General features: G+C 35.9%; 1 long non-coding RNA gene across 1 annotated transcript in view; it reads left to right on the top strand.

Annotated features, from left to right (window-relative positions):
* The window catches only part of LOC140332493 (uncharacterized), a 28,079-nt gene extending 14,285 nt beyond the window's left edge, over window positions 1-13,794 (top strand). The window contains exon 3 of the long non-coding RNA XR_011921142.1: window positions 13,405-13,794. This is a non-coding gene — a long non-coding RNA (uncharacterized lncRNA). The remainder of the gene's footprint in view (window positions 1-13,404) is intronic.

Here is a 13,794-nt window from a genome sequence, read left to right as displayed (position 1 = left end):
TGACATGGCAATTCTACAGTTCCACAATTGCTGGAAATAAAAAAAAACTTGAGGGCTCAGGTATCTCCCGTACTAATGAGTTACAGCACTAATATTGCAGCCTACTAGTATAATGGACAATGATAATGCCTAGGTAATATAAATATTTAGTTTGATCAAATATGGCCTAAACCTTTTATTTTAAAAAAGTGGTGCTTTCCTTTTTTTAATTTTGGAGTGTTTCCAATTAAATAAAATCCAACTGAACTGTGCAACTGTGCATAATATACTGATTTTGAATTTGTACAGAGAATACTTATCGCTTTTAATTACTGACAAATATAGAGGTTCTGAAATTGATTACAGACTGACAAAATGTAATGTATTACTATGCACTATAAGTTATTAGATATTTAGTAATTTAATGGACATATAAGCCTTAAATTAAATATACGTGTTTGGCATTAGACAAAGTTGCACTGAAACAGAGTAGCAGTAAATTATTGTAGCTGTACATACAAAGGAAATACATCCATTGTATCTGTATAGTAAGCAACCAAGAAATTAATTCTTATAAATATTTACCCATGCTATAATTATTTATATTAGTCTAGTCACAATCCCATAGATTTTTTTAAAGAAATAAAAAATAGCATGATTATTTATTTCTGTCCTATTTAAACCATAAAAATCTTTCCAAATTCAGGTAGCATCATTTATTTTACAATTGTAGCCATTCATTCCAATAATATTCTTATAATTCGTTTTTATTGCTTATTTTACATACATTATATGTGTAACATGTTTTATATATTGTCTGAATTTGTTTTAGTTTTTGCAGTATCCTCTTGCCATAAACACATCAAAAGGTGAAAAAGAATATATATATATATATATATATATATATATATACTAACAAATGTGTCTACATGGAATGTACAAAATATACAGGAACTGATTTTTGTTTATCAAATCAAATTTGCTTTTCATATATTCACAATGAAAAGTGGGTAGATATTATTTCAATATCCATTCATATCACTATTTTCACTTACATGAATTATTAAACATCATTTTTCGATGGTATGTTGTGTGTAGAAAGTGAAGAACGTTTATCAGTTCAACAAGAACAGATAAGAGTCTAAACCCTTGTTAACAATATCATGACATAGTAACCCATGGTGAATCTGGGGTTTAAGGTTGCCACATTTGCATGTGAAAGGATGAGCTGCTTTCATGTATATTCGCATACCTCCAGGAAATGCTAGGAGATCTAGAGGTGTAATCCAGTCAGATTACAAGAGTTTACAAAGCCAAAGAAAAGATTTCCTAAAGAGAAATATCAAACAGATAGCAGGGGTGCTGCCTTAGATCTAGATATCTCCAAGGTCATATAAAGATCATCAAGGGTCTTTAGAAGTCTGTACCAAAGCTGAGTCTACACTCCTTACAATTTAGTAGTATCTCCTAACATGCAATTTCTGGTCACATATGACATATCAATTTATTGCTAGTTTCTGTTAGATATAACTTGTTACACATGAGATACAATAACAATAAAAAGATTAGTGTTCATTAGGTAAAACGCAAGGTAGGTAAAAAAAAAAGTTTTCAAAAATGAACATTTAAAAAGTTCCCTTACTATAGATCAGGGGCGTCAAACTCTGGCCCCCAAGTCCATTTTTGTGGCCCCCAAAGGAATCCTAAATATAAACTGTAGCTGGCCTAGCGCTGCATTGAAATAGCGCTGCTACTACAATACCCGGCATCACTCGCGTCTATAGACCAGTGGCCTATGTGTGGCCCCACATTGGACTGTTTTATAGGCGCAAATAATTCTGGGAATTTTAGTAGCGCCGCTATATAGTTTCAGTGGCGGGCCACTCATAAGATTTAGCTCCGCATTGGCTGCGTCTGGCATTTCCAGCCCTCCCCCTCAGCTGTACTTTTCCTTGCTACTCCAAGGCATAGACTTGAATGGTTGGATTTTCAGAAAATTGAAAGAAATTGAAAGAAAATTGTTAATATTGTTAATAAAATTAAAACAAAAATGTATTCCTCATTTTCTATTATAAACTTGTTCCAGATTGAATGTGAAGCAAAACCTCTTTGTTTCCATATGAAAAGTGGTTCTTCGTGCTATCTCACACATCACTAAAGCACAAAACAGTGATATGTAGATCAGCAGAAGAAATAACCAAGCACTGAAGGATACACAGGGGATTGACAATTACAGAGGTGTTGGTCTAGTAACCTATGTATGTCTGTGACCTCTACCAACTAATTCACTTGCTAAACTCTCTGGAACCGACTAACAACTTGAGCTCAGACCAGGATGTTTGCTGCTTTTTTTAATATCACACTGATTTTTGAGTTTTGCAGCTTGTCTTTGGCAAATACTGGATTTTTAAAGAAAAGTACTTCTGAAATGTGGCAGCTAATAGAGAAGCATACCATAACAGTGTTTACCAATAGTACTAATTAGCAAGCCATTAAAGTGGAACTACTAGATTGTAAGCTCTTCGGGGCAGGGTCCTCTCCTCCTGTATCACTGTCTGTATTAGTCTGTCATTTGCAACCCCTATTTAATGTACAGCGCTGCGTAATATGTTGGCACTATATAAATCCTGTTTATTAATAATAATAATAATAATAACTACATTTCCTAGTTCAAAATTAGAGGTCAGGCAGGTCTTTATATCCAAAACGGATAGGTGAGGGGAAAGACATACTTACCTGCCTGATCGCTATCATCTCCTAAAAAAGATACATGTCAGGATGTGCCAGGTAAATGGTCACATGCGTGGGAGTTACATTATCTCGACCTGGCCGATCAAATATGGCCAAAGACAGGTGAGTGTAATTAAACAATTGCTATTAGGCAGGTAATGTAATTTTATTGCAGAAGGACATTGTCTGTCCCTTCTGCAACAAAAGACCTGTCTCGTCCCAATTTTTTATATTTAGAGTTTAGTTCTGCTTTAATGGAAAGGACATTTATGACAACTGAGTATCTGTTTGGAATATGCTTGCTAGACAAGGCATCTATATGAGTAAAGCAAAAATACAATAATAGAAAAGGAATACACACAAGGCTATATTACCAGTAAGTATGGCTAGACACTGCCAGCTTCAATTTATCATTGTGGCAATAAATACTACTCAGATAGCAGTCCAGATTGGTGCCCATAAATATGATGGATGCTGCCCAATTCTACCAAAACTGCCTAGATCTAGCAGCTAAACCCTTATCCATCCAGGCCTAGTATTAATTGTACAAAAAATGTGTTGTAATAATGCATACACATACAAGTGTACTGTGCACTAAAGATCATTATATAGATAAATATAAAATAATAATACTTGAGAAGTCCCTAAAGGACATGTATTCACATGGTTGTAGAAATGTCTGCAGAACACTGTATAGTAAGTGTAGAAGAAATAGCATAAAACAGCCAGATCAAAGGCTAGATATGCTGGGGAAGTAGGAAAAGATAGAGAAACAGGGAAAAGCAAAACGGAAATTGGGAGTAAAGAGTTGCAATAGGGGAGTCTACCCCATTTGGTCGGCAATTGGCCTGGGTAAGGTTTAGGTCTTCTATATCCAAAAGAGAATCATTTATTAAGGCCTTCGATTAGCCAATTATTTTGCATATCTTTAAAATAGTGTCCTTTTTTTGACTTTCCAATCCAAGTCAGAATTTAGGTCTCAATATTTTATGATATGCTACTTTTAAGATGTAAGTAACATTTCATAGGTCATGGTGTGGTTTTTTAGTCAGTTGAGCTTCCCATGGGTACTTTCAAAGATGGAAAAAGTTGAAAGTTGGTGGATTATTTTTCACAGGCGCTGAATTTAAGAGCAAGTCCACCAGGAGTGTAGCATTATAACAGGGTTGTTCTACCTATAGAAGTAGTTTGGTAGGTATGGCAGCTAGGAATTGCCAACTCTGAAATTAGGCACAAAGGATACAGCATTTTATTGCCTTTCCCTATGATACATTTAATAATTGGAGCTGTTATTGGTTTGTGCCCATATGCCATTTTTGTAATGTCTCATAGGTTTCTCAGTTCTTCCTCTCATTTTAAAATATATTGCAGTTTTGTGCATTACACATTTTGTGTAACACCAATTCAGTGTTCAGGTGCCTTTAGCACTGACGGAATGTTTTTTTTTTGTACTGACCAGAATATAACGTAATTATGAATAATGGCTGCTATTATTACTAACTGTATTGTCCAGGTCACTCCTGTGAAAATGAATTGTCTTTGAGGCTGGTGGAGGGATAGGAGCAAATCCTTCTACCAGCTCCAGAAACCGGGGATGCTGCAGACTGTAAAGCAGAGGACAGCCAGCTATATTATGGGGGCATGCCATACTGCGGTTAAAAGATCACCTGTACTTTATAAATACATTTAAAACAATGATTGGGTAGGATAGGGGAGGTATATACTGTACCTTAACTAGTATAAGCAGGACTTTAAAGGTATAGTGGTTAGCACTCTGGTCTTCGCAGTGATGGGTCCCAGGTTTGAGTCTCGGCCAGGGCACAGGAGTTTGCAGGTTCTCCTCGTGTCTGCGTGGGTTTCCTCTGGGTACTCCAGTTTCCTCCCATATCCCAAAAACATGCAGTGAGGTTAATTGGCTTCCCCCTAAATTGACCTTAGACTACAATGACATATGACTATAGTAGGCACATTAGATTGTGAGCTCCTTTAAGGGACAGTTAGTGACATGACTATGGACTTTGTACTGCTCTGCGTAATATGATGGCGCTATATAAATACTGTGTAATAATAATAATAATAAAACCTATCGGGCTCTTTTGCAAAGATACAACCAGGTCAATTTAGGTAAACAAACATAAGGACTGTGACTGCCGTATGTCCATAAATATTCATCTATAGAACGTAGGTTGGCTTAGGTCAGGGTAGAGGACAACTAAGATAACTGTACTTTGTTTAACTTTTCAGCTACCCTTTAAAAGTAAGAAATCACAAATCTCAAAGTAGATCAGCTTACCAATGTATTCCCATGGTCAGCTTTTGACATCACAAATTCACTTGCCTCCTGTACAGCCCAGCCTGGAATAATTGGATATCCATTGTTCACACACTCTTCCCCATGCAAAAAAATAAGTGTGCACAGTGTTATGGAAGGTCTGCTATCAAAAGTGCAAATCTGTTTATGATTCCATAGGGGGGATGCTAGAAATTAACATTAATGTATATTTAGCATACTGAAACACTTGTATAGTAAGTGCATGGGGATTCCATTAATACAGACTTGTAAAGCATGCAAGGATGCAGAGTTGTGGCCTATGAAGTAAAAACTCCAGAACAAAAAAAAAACAAATTTATTGAGTATTACCCTAAATAGTCATTTTTGCATGTAATATTACCTATGTTTACAGTGATATATACCCGTTATTTATCTGTTATCCCTTTTTCCAGGTTAGATAAATATCTTAAGTTTCTTGAGTAAAAAAATACAAACTGCCTCCCCTTTAGAGTGTGTAATTGCACTGGACACTGTGCATCTGCCCCTTTCAGATTAGACATCTGTTTGTATATACTTGTGATTTGATTTTCCTATAACTCGAAGAGCTTTTTTATCTTTACTACCGTGTTTTGTCTGATGGAACCTCTGGGAATATTACCAAATATATTGCAAATCCCACCTCAGTCGTAACTCCCCCAATCTATTCTTCCTTCTGTTTTTAAATATGTGCATCTTTCTCCTATTCAGGCAAAGGAAAAGAAAATACTGCTCTCTAGGCCTGTTCTCAATAGCTCTGAATATACAATACATGGGCAGCCCATCAATAATTGCTCCTGACAGGGCTATAGTGTGAGCAGAGTGACTGCCTTAGGACTGGCATTCCAGCTGGAGACAGGCTGCACACAAGAGTCACAGAGAAGGCCAGGCACTGGTAAAGAGAATAGTACAATGTCAGAGATAGAAAGGATATACAGTATATATAATAAGAAATTAGCAAGTAAAAGAGAAACAAAAAAGAAAAGATCACAACATACTATATTAAAACTTTCTGTCTCTATTAATACAATAGGATATTTTATGTAACTTTTATGTGCACCCTGATGCAAACTTTAAAAGGTACTTTGTTTAGTCTTCTTAAAATTCAGATAAATGTAAAAAGTCTATAGTTAATCTTGTGGATAGCATAATGTGTGACTGGTTAATCTGTCCTTCTGATTTACTCTCATAATCCAAAACCGTAGTGGTAAAATAATTGGCTTCCATCCAAACTAACAACATAACGTGTGTGTATCACTACGATAAGGATGTTAGATTACAAACTTCTTTAGGGTCAACCAATGATGTGAATAATGGACAATCTGACAACTTTATTTAAATTAATACAGTAAAAAAATATTTGTCATCTAGTAGCTTGGGATGCTTTAATATCTCACCGAAATGTCTCTTTCATCACATAGAGCACAAAAATAATCAAATATAAACAAAGATGATATGTGAAAAGCAACAATAAGTAGATCATATGGACAAACATTTACTATATGGCTAGACATGTCAACCTCTTTGATTATATGTGTATCTACATTTGGCACAAAACAATTATTTTTATTCACACAATGCCAATTCATTGTTACATTGATGTTAATGTTACATTAAAATGTAACATTAACTCAACAGAAAATCACATATGCGAATCATTCATCTATATGAATTTTTGCAACACAATTGTACACCTGTATATGAAATAAAGTTTGCTTGCAAGCTTTATTAATAAGATATCAGGAGGTCCCTTAGAGCTGCTTTCAATATGGCAAATCACCAATCAGCTCCCAAGGTTGCAACATTGTTGTGTTCAAGAATAAAACATCATGTTAAGTTACGGGGGGGGGAAGAGGCGTTTTTTTTTCAATTTCTTTTTCAGTAAAACAAAAACAAAAAACAATACCATCTATAGCTCCTGATCATCCTCAAGGTAACCAAATGTTCTGTATAATTATTAAAGCCACTATGTAAACTTTACAAGGAACAGGATCAATTTACTGGCAAAAAAACTGGTATAAACTGAAGAATCGTAATGCTAGTGGGCTAACATCCAATGCAAATTTTCTATTACTTAGCATTATTTTGTCGCAATCTTCACAGACGTCACTTCTTAAAGGAGTCTCTATACTGCTGTCAACAGACAGAGATCACTGCTATCTATGCCTCTTTCTCTAATTGAGAAGAGTTTCAGGGAATCGCTGCTCTAGCTGATATATTTACAGCTCACAGTACATTAGTGTACTGGTCAGTGGGAGGAATATCAACCATACAGATATCCAAAAAGATCATTGATTTCAGTTAAACTGACGGGAGTGGCATATGTTGCTCAAGGAACCCCTAGAAACCTCTGGAGGAACCTTAAGCTGCATACACACGTGCAATTTTTTTTCTTTCACGATCCTCTCCAACAACTAAGGACTGCACGATGCATGAACGAGTGCTGTACATACAGCACCATTCTGCTCTATGGAGAGGGGAGAACGACAGAGCAGCACCCTGCTGTGCGCTCTTCCCCTTCCCTTGCTATAGGATCATTTGTCGTTCATAGTCCGTGGATCCACCAGGACGATCGTTCAGAAGATGGACGTTGGGCGCTGTACACACGCCAGATTCTCGTCCGATATCGGCCCTAAGCCGATTATTGGGGAGAAACATTGGACGTGTGTACAAAGCTTTAGGCTTCCACATAGCCCTGCTTGAGAAACACTACTCCAATCATTATCATAACAGACCAGGCTGAATACTGCCTTGTTACCGGACACACTGGGCTTCTGGTCCTTGGCTGGTGAACAATGAAACCTGCAAATCTCTGCTGCCACTCTACACCACTGCATCATCACTAATAAACTACCATAACATTAAATTTATCAATAATTAGGTAAGCACAACATAAACAAAATTGTTAATAAATAAAGGTAGTGTGGGTTAACCTTCTTACAGAGTCATTTGTATTTAGAGTAAATGCTATACTTTACCTTTAGTTCCCTTTATATTATTAAAATGTGCTAGCAGAAAAGGGAATGGGATTGGCCTGCAGGTGAATACATTAAGGTCAGTAGGTCATTCATTGATCTCTGCATTTAATTACCTTGTAATAATCAATATATGTTTAACCTGAATTTAAACCTCTCTCATTTTTTCTTGTGTATGTACATGCTATAATACAGCCTTGATTAATTCCTTAAATAAGGTTTAGATTTCAGGGAACCACCTCAATAATACATTATTTGGAATGATGCCCCTGACATTGATGGTTAGAATGAAGACTGTCGTTCTTACCATGGTGGTCCAAATACAATCCTTATAGACCAGGGGTGTCAAACTCAAATACACAAAGGAGCGAAATTAAAAACTTAGACCAAGTCGGAGGCCAAACTTGAAATTTATTAAGAAATTGAAGAAGTTTTCTACTTCATCCATAACTAACAAAAACAAACACCTCTACACACACTTTAGGGTTGAAAAGATTATTTTCCATCTATCTATGCAGCCTGTGTATTGTTCATCCTCTCACATCACAAGTTTGTCTGACACTAAATATTACACTGTGCAGTCTCTAATGGATTGAAACAAACACAATGCCCCCCACAAGGCACCATGTGATCATTGCCTAGGCTTCGTGTCACTTGATGGGTGTACAAGGATAATGTCTATGTATTGCATGTATTGAAAATGATGTTGTGAGGTGGTACCGCGGGTGGACGGGCCAGATGTAGTTCATTTTTGGAATTCTTTGGGGGGCCAAAAAAAAGGACCTTGATGACCAGATTTGGCCCGCGGGCCAGAGTTTGACACCCCTGTTATAGACAGATATCCACAGTTGGCTGTCAACTTCTGGGGGAACCTTGGCTGACAATGGCTGCTATATTATATATATATATATGTGTGTGTGTGTGTGTATAGGCAGATGGTTTAAATCAATTTTCATATCAGATGTGAATAATTTTCTGAAACGCTTTATAGCAATTACAGTGTCTTCTAGATGTACACATGTTTTGGTAGCATTATTGCATTATACTATTTTGGTGTGTTCGACTTATCACTCATTTTACCAGTAGCATATCATTAGTGGAACAAGTGAAAATAAGAATGTGAAATAAAAGACTTAAAAGCAGACACCTAAGCTTGTCTCATAATAAACTTATCAAAACTGTGATATATGATGGTGTGAAAAAAGTTTGTGCCAATTTTCCCAAAATATTGCAAGGTATAGGTGATTAAAAAGTCAGACCTTGGGAGCCATCCCATGCTGAAGGATTTAAAGTATGAAGGCCTTGAGTTAGAGAGAGTGTAGTCCAGTAGACCCAGCTGCCAAAAGATTTACTTTTTCAAATTTACAAAGTTTTAGAACCCATGGTTCAATTACTATTATATTGCCTCTAAAATGAGCCTTTACTTCCAACATAATTAGTCTGTTAATTGTGTTTCTCACTGACAGTCCAAGTGTTCATTATTTTGTTTTGAATTACAAGAAGAAAATTTACAACAGTCTGCAAAGCCATTGTCTTTTCTGATTAACCTTGTTTTTAACATGATTTTTTGTAAATAAAAATGACAGTTTTAAGCTTTTCCAATTTTACTAAAATTTTTCACCTAGTGGAGTGAATTGACTTTTCAAGATAAGGCTCACCAATAGTGACATTGGCAGCAACAAAAACCTTGTCAGTGACAGTTTTGGCCAATATTTGGACATCCTCATTTTCAGAGTGCCGAGAGATGTCCCAGGTCTTTCACAGTGACACTTAAGCTACGTACACACGTCCAATAGTTCTAGCCCGATAATTGGCTCAGGGCCGATGTCAGAGGAGAATCTGGCATGTGTACAGCTATCTTCGTCCATCGTCCGAACTACCGTCCTGATGGATCCACGGACGATGGACGACGAACGATCCTAATGCAAGGGAAGGGGAAGAGCACATAGCGGGGTGCTGCTCCGTTGTTCCCCTCCTCCCCTCTGCATAGAACAGAACTTGTTCGTGTATTGTGCAGTCAAGTAAAATTCTGGCCAAAGTGTTGTAACTGTAATGATGAAATGTAAGAACTATGTCAGCTGTTCAGACATATGGCCAATAGCCGGAGAAGTTTTTGTGGCAGAGTTCTTTCAAACTGATTTGCTATCTTCAGTGAACTAGCTGTAACAAATCTACAATATGGAGCTAGGATGACCAGAACTAAAAAATCTTATCTATTTCACTGTAACTAAAACAAATGTGCACAAAATATATGTGCAACATGAAATGTAAAGCTGGGTTGCCAATGAAATTAGGGGACCAGTGAATGCATATTTTAGATTTTAGTTATATATTCTGCTAACCTTAACATACAACCACTTGACCTTTTTGTATACCCTGATCTCTGGCACCTTGGTGTTAACAAATGCTTATCCAGTTTTAAGACATTTTCTAGTGTTTCAATGACATGGTAGTAACCTTTAGAATGCTCTGTGACATCAAGTCAACCTGCTGATATATTGCAAAGATGAGAGGTTGAGTCTTTATTTTTTTAAAGGCGTGATAGGCAGAAGCTGCAAACACTGGACAATCAATCTTCTTAGCCATCCTGTCATTTTTGGGGTAGACAGTTATACATTTATATAAATAAAATGTCCGCTCTATCGGTTAGATCATTTTAACCCAGTGTTTGGATCCATCCAGTATATTTGGCTAAACAGGTTGTTGTGTACGGACGAACAAAATAAAGGAAAATAATAATTGAATTACCCAATGACAGGGACAGCAAAGACATAATGCATGATTCCATTTACTAATTCAAAAGGTGTGTTTTGTTACAATCAAGGATAGTGAATGGAGCTATGCCAATTATTCCTCTTATGCTGAATTATGCATCCAGAACAGCTGGTGAATTGCATAAATTATAACAATACAATAAAATATTATTCTTGGTGTTAGACCTTATTTACATTATGACAGGTTATAATTTTACTATTTTGATTCTACGTTTGCAATGTGTCGTGCAATATTTTGGCATGTATGTTGCTATAATTGGTTTGGTTAAATCTTTTATTTTATTAGTTATCTGTGATCCAGTGAAAACTAGGGCCACACAATAACCTAGCACTTTAAATTATATTTAGTAATATCAGAGATAATGCAGTGGATTTACAACATAAGTATTGACAGTCCACTCAGCAAAGATCAGAAAAAGAAATGCCCTTTCTGTGAATTCCTGAGATTGGGCATGCACAGGAGGGGCTCTGATTTTACCCCAGTTCAATTTACAGAAGGAGAGGGGTTTCCCCTTTAAATTTAAAAAAATAGTAAAAAAAACGTAAAAATTGACCTCTATTATCATCTATTGTCACCTCTGGTGAAGAAGTATATTCCAGGTTTGTTGGATCACCTGGGATCACATGATAGTCTATCTTCTCTGATCTTGGAAAGCTTTAATAAATCAGGCACAGGAAATATAATGTGGAATCTCTCCATCAGTGACACAGACTATTTTGCCTTTAGACCCAATTTTGGATTCTTGCTATCGTATTTTGGAAATGCCTGGAAAGTGGTTGAAAATTGCCACAAAACGAAAAAGTTTAGCAACTTCTTTTAATCTTATCTATTAGCTGTGAATATGATCACTTTAAACCACTTGTGCTTATCTATATGTTGAGATAACCTTCCATAGCACATGCTCTGCTATTAGAACTGTTTACCTATGTTTTGTGTCCTATTTCAGTGTTCATTAGTTCACAATTGCTACTTTACCTGTGCATACACAGGTAAGGTAGATTCAGCCAGTGGAAAACCTAAAACATTTCCAAAAATGATAACCTATCTGCTCTCACTCCATCATGTCTCCACAGTCTGGCTATTTACGCTCTGATAACCTCTGCCCTGAATAGGAGAAGCCTTGTGTCTTGCTAGTTTAAAACTGATAAGGAAGGACAAGATGGTCAGGAACCTCAAACAATTAAAGATGAATTTCAACACCCCTTTCTTCAGCAGTAATTACCTGTTTTTCCTTGCACACAATCACACTGCATGTTGTCAGATGGTATTTGTGAAGTGTGAAGATAGTTACTGGCACAGATTAATAATCCCAGTGACAGAGGTGACTCTGGCTTGCAGTTTAAAATTCTGTATTTGATAAAGTATAGTAAGTACAATAAGGATTCCAATAAATAAATGTGCCTGATTGTCTTTTTCCATCACAAATAACCCAAAACATGTTTATTTTTCACTTTTGTATAAATATATATATATTTCTTTATGCCTCTGGGCCATTCATATCAGTTTATTTATGACAGTGTAATTTAAATGTGTCAAGACCCCAAAATCAATCTAAATAATTGAAAGAACCCCAAGTAAGAATAAATGGCCCTTCAGATTTCAATATTCAGTATTTCTTATATTCAGGACTACACAATAACCTTTAAATCCAGGATAAAATTTTAGTTCCTTCAACAATGTTGGATTGCTAGTGAGAGATATAATGCTGTATTATCCTTGCTTAAATGTCCAAAAATGCTGCTGCTCTTTAACCTCCCATCTTAATGTTTAGTTACAGACTTTGATTTATGAAAGACTTTATAAATATATAAATGGTCCATATAGAGAACTCTCTTCCCCATTATTCACTTTGAGATCATTAAGGACAAGAGGGCACTCTTAAGCTACGTACACACTTCCAATTATTATCGTCGGAAAACTTTCATCACCAAACATGATTATTTGTGTTTATATCAAGTGAAAATGTATTCTCAGTACAGATGTCCTATGATATTATTTAGCTATCTACTCTTCCTGATCACAAAACAACCAACAGCTATTGTAGTTACTTTGGTTACAGATGAGATTTTTTAGCAGTGTTTATGGGGAATTATCACCTTGTAATATGGCAATGTTATTAGGGAAGTGTGTCTGAAATTTAGAGAAATCAAGGTTCTGGCTATTATAGTTTCTGGCTGATATGTGGGCAGACAAATCTAATTATTCCCATGATTAAATCCCTATATCATTACATCTCTCACCCATTTACCAGCAATGTTTTTACCCAAATGTAACCCATGCAAACTCTTGCATCAATTTAAATTCTAACACTTTTTATATTTAAATGGTTTTCTGCATCTAAACAGACCACTAAATATTATGACCCAAGTACTAAAAATGATTTACTAAAGTTGTAGATAATGTGCATGTAGAAAATGTTATAAAATAAACTGAACATTTAGAATATTTCATAATGTGTAATGGTATTTTAAAAAGCATATAGTTTTGATGATTTCAGTTAATTATTGCCTTTATCACTAAGCTAAGTGAACATCCTATGTGCTAAGTGAACATTCTTTAATATGTTACTTATAGTAATACAAAACACTAACATTTTTTTTATTCTCCTTTGTTATTTCATTTTTATTCTCCTTACAGACCTTACCAAAATGTCTCCTCCTAAAAATTCCATCATGCCTAGCATTCTGTGTAAATAAAGTACCTAAACAGAAAAAGAAGGATGGAATCCCCTGGCTTTAAGATCTATTCTAAGGTTTTGTGTACCAGGACATACTAAAATGGTGTGTGGACAAACACAGCATACCAACACAAACATGTATACCAACTCCCAAGCTTGTTGGTGGTTGGGTGACAATTTGGGCTTGTTTTTCAGCCACAGGACTTAGGTACCTTATACTCATTGTGAACTCGTCTGAATCCCAAAGTATTCTTGAGTGATGAATCAAATGTGAGGCCATTTGTGCAACAGCAAAAGTTTGACTGATTTGGGTCATGCAACAGGACAATGATCCCAAGCACACCAGTAAA

This window comes from Pyxicephalus adspersus, chromosome 6, assembly GCF_032062135.1.
Source record: "Pyxicephalus adspersus chromosome 6, UCB_Pads_2.0, whole genome shotgun sequence".
Lineage (NCBI taxonomy): Eukaryota > Metazoa > Chordata > Amphibia > Anura > Pyxicephalidae > Pyxicephalus > Pyxicephalus adspersus.
This window is presented reverse-complemented; position numbering and strand designations above follow the sequence as displayed.